The following is a 6,846-nucleotide window of genomic DNA, read 5'->3' as shown; positions in this document are numbered from 1 at the left end:
GTTGGTGGTTCAATTCCACCGAGGGATGAGAATCTTCTATTAGTCAAATTTTGGGGATTTTTATGTAGAGAAGTCAACATGTTAAATTACCTATTTTATGGTAGGGTTCAAGACTTTCTCTGAAACAATTATCTCTAAAGTGCGTTTAAATTGATTTAAGACAATTTATTCAACATTTAGAAAATACCTGAAGGTTAATGTTGTTCCAAGTGATATCTAATCAGCACAATGCAAACTAGCAGCATTTTTAAGTGGAAGCATGTGTTATGTTAAAACCAGGTGTTATCTTATCAGTACAAAGGTAAGGAATTAAGAAAAACTTTTTGAAGTGTGAAGATTTTTCTTACAAAATCATTGTCTTATTGCATCACCAAAGTGTAAGCTGGAAAGATGATTTTGATAAATTACTTGTTAGAACACCTGATTTGCTCTTCTGGAGTCAATGTAGTTTGTTTTTCTCAATAACCATAGAAGTAATAGGGTAAAGTAAAGACATTATGTGGATTTATTGCTACAGCACTTCTGTCAAAATACGATTAAAATGAGTTAAGATGATAATGGATTTTCTACTATAAGCAAAGACCAAAAAAGTCAAAATAACAATCCCAATTTTAGATTTGATAAATGAAAATAGCACATAGCTGAGGATGGTTTTGATCCATCGACCTCTGAGTTATGGGCCCAGCACGCTTCCTCTGCGCCACTCTGCTGCTCATGGAAGTGCTTAGAACTCCAGAAGGGTTGATTCATCACAAGAACATGGCAATGTGTTCCTTTTAATTAATGAAAAATCCTAAAATAACTGTCCAGATTAGAGACTTTATAAACTTTGGCAAGGAAACTTTCCAGATCAATGTTTCTTAGCTGTTATTTGTTTATGTCTCATATAGGGTCTCTGTGGTGCAATTGGTTAGCGCATTCAGATGTTAACTGGAAAGTTGGTTGTTCAATCCCTCCCTGGGACGAGAACCTTCTATTAGTCAAATTTTGGGGATTTTTAGATAGAGAAGTCAACATGTCAAACTACCTATTTTATGGTAGGGTTCAAGTCTTTCTCTGAAACAATTATCTCTAAAGTGAGTTTAATTTGATTTAAGCCAATTTATTCAACATTTAGAAAATACCTGAAGGTTAATGTTGTTCCTGGTGATATCTAATCAGCAGAATGCAACCTAGCAGCATTTTTAAGTGAAAGCCTGTGTTATGTTATAACCAGGTGTTATCTTATCAGTACAAAGGTAAGGAATTAAGAAAAACTTGTTGAAGTTTGAAGATTTTTCTTACAAAATCATTGTCTTATTGCATCACCAAAGTGTAAGCTGGAAAGATGATTTTGATAAATTACTTGTTTGAACACCTGATTTGCTCTTCTGGAGTCAATGTAGTTTGTTTTTCTCAATAACCATAGAAGTAATAGGGTAAAGTAAAGACATTATGTGGATTTTTTGCTACAGCACTTCTGTCAAAATACAAATTAAATGAGTTAAGATGATAATGGATTTTCTACTATAAGCAAAGACCAAAAAAGTCAAAATAGCAATCCCAATTTTAGATTTGATAAATGAAAATAGCACATAGCAGAGGATGGTTTCGATCCATCGACCTCTGGGTTATGGGCCCAGCACGCTTCCGCTGCGCCACTCTGCTGCTCATGGAAATGCTTAGAACTCAAGAAGGGTTGATTCATCACAAGAACATGGCAATGTGTTCCTTTTAATTAGCGAAAAATCCTAAAATAACTGTCCAGATTAGAGACTTTATAAACTTTGGCAAGGAAACTTTCCAGATCAATGTTTCTTAGCTGTTGTTAGTTTACGTCTCACATAGGGTCTCTGTGGTGCAATTGGTTAGCGCGTTAGGCTGTTAACTGGAAGGTTGGTGGTTCAATCCCATCCAGGGATGAGAATCTTCTATTTGTCAAATTTTGGGGAATTTTAGGTAGAGAAGTCAACATGTCTAACTACCTATTTTATGGTAGGGTTCAAGACTTTCTCTGAAACAATTATCTCTAAAGTGAGTTTAATTTGATTTAAGCCAATTTATTCAACAATTAGAAAATACCTGAAGGTTAATGTTGTTCCTGGTGATATCTAATCAGCAGAATGCAACCTAGCAGCATTTTTAAGTGAAAGCCTGTGTTATGTTATAACCAGGTGTTATCTTATCAGTACAAAGGTAAGGAATTAAGAAAAACTTTTTGAAGTTTGAAGATTTTTCTTACAAAATCATTGTCTTATTGCATCACCAAAGTGTAAGCTGGAAAGATGATTTTGATAAATTACTTGTTTGAACACCTGATTTGCTCTTCTCTAGTCAATGTAGTTTGTTTTTCTCAATAACCATAGAAGTAATAGGGTAAAGTAAAGACATTATGTGGATTTTTTGCTACAGCACTTCTGTCAAAATACGATTTAAATGAGTTAAGATGATAATGGATTTTCTACTATAAGCAAAGACCAAAAAAGTCAAAATAGCAATCCCAATTTTAGATTTGATAAATCAAAATAGCACATAGCAGAGGATGATTTCGATCCAACGACCTCTGGGTTATGGGCCCAGCACGCTTCCGCTGCGCCACTCTGCTGCTCATGGAAGTGCTTAGAACTCAAGAAGGGTTGATTCATCACAAGAACATGGCAATGTGTTCCTTTTAATTAATGAAAAATCCTAAAATAACTGTCCAGATTAGAGACTTTATAAACTTTGGTAAGGAAACTTTCCAGATCAATGTTTCAAAGCTGTTGTTTGTTTAATTCTCATATAGGGTCTCTATGACTCAATTGGTTAGCACGTTCGGCTGTTAATTGGAATATTGGTGGTTCAATCCCACCCAGGGACGAAAATCTTCTATTAGTCAAATTTTGGGGATTTTTAGGTAGAGAAGTCAACATGTCAAACTACCTATTTTATGGTAGGGTTCAAGACTTTCTCTGAAACAATTATCTCTAAAGTGAGTTTAATTTGATTTAAGCCAATTTATTCAACATTTAGAAAATACCTGAAGGTTAATGTTGTTCCTGGTGATATCTAATCAGTAGAATGCATCCTAGCAGCATTTTTAAGTGGAAGCCTGTGTTATGTTAAAACCAGGTGTTATCTTATCAGTAAAAAGGTAAGGAATTAAGAAAAACTTTTTGAAGTGTGAAGATTTTTCTTACAAAATCATTGTCTTATTGCATCACCAAAGTGTAAGCTGGAAAGATCATTTTGATAAATTACTTGTTAGATCACCTGATTTGCTCTTCTGGAGTCAATGTAGTTTGTTTTTCTCAATAACCATAGAAGTAATAGGGTAAATTAAAGACATTATGTGGATTTTTTGCTACAGCACTTCTGTCAAAATACGATTAAAATGAGTTAAGATGATAATGGATTTTCTACTATAAGCAAAGACCAAAAAAGTCAAAATAGCAATCCCAATTTTAGATTTGATAAATGAAAATAGCACATAGCAGAGGATGGTTTCGATCCATGGACCTCTGGGTTATGGGCCCAGCATGCTTCCGCTGCGCCACTCTGCTGCTCATGGAAATTCTTAGAACTCAAGAAGGGTTGATTCATGACAAGAACATGGCAATGTGTTCCTTTTAATTAGCGAAAAATCCTAAAATTACTGTCCAGATTAGAGACTTTATAAACTTTGGCAAGGAAACTTTCCAGATCAATGTTTCTTAGCTGTTGTTTGTTTATGTCTCATATAGGGTCTCTGTGGTGCAATTGGTTAGCGCGTTCGGCTGTTAACCGGAAGGTTGGTGGTTCAATCCCACCCAGGGACGAGAATCTTCTATTAGTCAAATTTTGGGGATTTTTAGGTAGAAAAGTCAACATGTCAAACTACCTATTTTATGGTAGGGTTCAAGACTTTCTCTGAAACAATTATCTCTAAAGTGAGTTTAATTTGATTTAAGCCAATTTATTCAACATTTAGAAAATACCTGAAGGTTAATGTTGTTCCTGGTGATATCTAATCAGCAGAATGCAACCTAGCAGCATTTTTAAGTGGAAGCCTGTGTTATGTTAAAACCAGGTGTTATCTTATCAGTACAAAGTTAAGGAATTACGAAAAACTTGTTGAAGTGTGAAGATTTTTCTTACAAAATCATTGTCTTATTGAATAACCAAAGTGTAAGCTGGAAAGATGATTTTGATAAATTACTTGTTAGAACACCTGATTTGCTCTTCTGGAGTCAATGTAGTTTGTTTTTCTCAATAACCATAGAAGTAATAGGGTAAAGTAAAGACATTATGTGGATTTTTTGCTACAGCACTTCTGTCAAAATACGAAATAAATGAGTTAAGATGATAATGGATTTTCTACTATAAGCAAAGACCAAAAAAGTCAAAATAGCAATCCCAATTTTAGATTTGATAAATGAAAATAGCACATAACAGAGGATGGTTTCAATCCATCGACCTCTGTGTTATGGGCCCAGCACGTTTCCGCTGCGCCACTCTGCTGCTCATGGAAGTGCTTAGAACTCAAGAAGGGTTGATTCATGACAAGAACATGGCAATGTGTTCCTTTTAATTAACGAAAAATCCTAAAATAACTGTCCAGATTAGAGACTTTATAAACTTTGGCAAGGAAACTTTCCAGATCAATGTTTCTTAGCTGTTGTTAGTTTATGTCTCATATAGGGTCTCTGTGGCGCAATTGGTTAGCGCGTTAGGCTGTTAACCGGAAGGTTGGTGGTTCAATCCCACCCAGGGACGAGAATCTTCTATTTGTCAACTTTTGGGGAATTTTAGGTAGAGAAGTCAACATGTCTAACTACCTATTTTATGGTAGGGTTCAAGACTTTCTCTGAAACAATTATCTCTAAAGTGAGTTTAATTTGATTTAAGCCAATTTATTCAACAATTAGAAAATACCTGAAGGTTAATGTTGTTCCTGGTGATATCTAATCAGCAGAATGCAACCTAGCAGCATTTTTAAGTGAAAGCCTGTGTTATGTTATAACCAGGTGTTATCTTATCAGTACAAAGGTAAGGAATTAAGAAAAACTTTTTGAAGTTTGAAGATTTTTCTTACAAAATCATTGTCTTATTGCATCACCAAAGTGTAAGCTGGAAAGATGATTTTGATAAATTACTTGTTTGAACACCTGATTTGCTCTTCTCTAGTCAATGTAGTTTGTTTTTCTCAATAACCATAGAAGTAATAGGGTAAAGTAAAGACATTATGTGGATTTTTTGCTACAGCACTTCTGTCAAAATACGATTTAAATGAGTTAAGATGATAATGGATTTTCTACTATAAGCAAAGACCAAAAAAGTCAAAATAGCAATCCCAATTTTAGATTTGATAAATCAAAATAGCACATAGCAGAGGATGATTTCGATCCAACGACCTCTGGGTTATGGGCCCAGCACGCTTCCGCTGCGCCACTCTGCTGCTCATGGAAGTGCTTAGAACTCAAGAAGGGTTGATTCATCACAAGAACATGGCAATGTGTTCCTTTTAATTAATGAAAAATCCTAAAATAACTGTCCAGATTAGAGACTTTATAAACTTTGGTAAGGAAACTTTCCAGATCAATGTTTCAAAGCTGTTGTTTGTTTATGTCTCATATAGGGTCTCTATGACTCAATTGGTTAGCACGTTCGGCTGTTAATTGGAATATTGGTGGTTCAATCCCACCCAGGGACGAAAATCTTCTATTAGTCAAATTTTGGGGATTTTTAGGTAGAGAAGTCAACATGTCAAACTACCTATTTTATGGTAGGGTTCAAGACTTTCTCTGAAACAATTATCTCTAAAGTGAGTTTAATTTGATTTAAGCCAATTTATTCAACATTTAGAAAATACCTGAAGGTTAATGTTGTTCCTGGTGATATCTAATCAGTAGAATGCATCCTAGCAGCATTTTTAAGTGGAAGCCTGTGTTATGTTAAAACCAGGTGTTATCTTATCAGTAAAAAGGTAAGGAATTAAGAAAAACTTTTTGAAGTGTGAAGATTTTTCTTACAAAATCATTGTCTTATTGCATCACCAAAGTGTAAGCTGGAAAGATCATTTTGATAAATTACTTGTTAGATCACCTGATTTGCTCTTCTGGAGTCAATGTAGTTTGTTTTTCTCAATAACCATAGAAGTAATAGGGTAAATTAAAGACATTATGTGGATTTTTTGCTACAGCACTTCTGTCAAAATACGATTAAAATGAGTTAAGATGATAATGGATTTTCTACTATAAGCAAAGACCAAAAAAGTCAAAATAGCAATCCCAATTTTAGATTTGATAAATGAAAATAGCACATAGCAGAGGATGGTTTCGATCCATGGACCTCTGGGTTATGGGCCCAGCATGCTTCCGCTGCGCCACTCTGCTGCTCATGGAAGTGCTTAGAACTCAAGAAGGGTTGATTCATCACAAGAACATGGCAATGTGTTCCTTTTAATTAATGAAAAATCCTAAAATAACTGTCCAGATTAGAGACTTTATAAACTTTGGTAAGGAAACTTTCCAGATCAATGTTTCAAAGCTGTTGTTTGTTTATGTCTCATATAGGGTCTCTATGACTCAATTGGTTAGCACGTTCGGCTGTTAATTGGAATATTGGTGGTTCAATCCCACCCAGGGACGAAAATCTTCTATTAGTCAAATTTTGGGGATTTTTAGGTAGAAAAGTCAACATGTCAAACTACCTATTTTATGGTAGGGTTCAAGACTTTCTCTGAAACAATTATCTCTAAAGTGAGTTTAATTTGATTTAAGCCAATTTATTCAACATTTAGAAAATACCTGAAGGTTAATGTTGTTCCTGGTGATATCTAATCAGCAGAATGCAACCTAGCAGCATTTTTAAGTGGAAGCCTGTGTTATGTTAAAACCAGGTGTTATC

General features: G+C 34.7%; 1 non-coding gene across 1 annotated transcript; it reads left to right on the top strand.

The window, feature by feature from the left end:
• Positions 1 to 3,702: 3,702 nt before the first annotated feature.
• On the top strand, positions 3,703 to 3,776 carry TRNAN-GUU (transfer RNA asparagine (anticodon GUU)). The gene has a single exon. It is a non-coding gene; the product is annotated as a tRNA-Asn (tRNA).
• Positions 3,777 to 6,846: the final 3,070 nt, after the last annotated feature.

The sequence above is a fragment of the Taudactylus pleione genome, unplaced genomic scaffold, assembly GCF_031769625.1.
Source record: "Taudactylus pleione unplaced genomic scaffold, aTauple2 ptg000134l, whole genome shotgun sequence".
In the NCBI taxonomy this organism is placed as follows: domain Eukaryota; kingdom Metazoa; phylum Chordata; class Amphibia; order Anura; family Myobatrachidae; genus Taudactylus; species Taudactylus pleione.
This window is presented reverse-complemented; position numbering and strand designations above follow the sequence as displayed.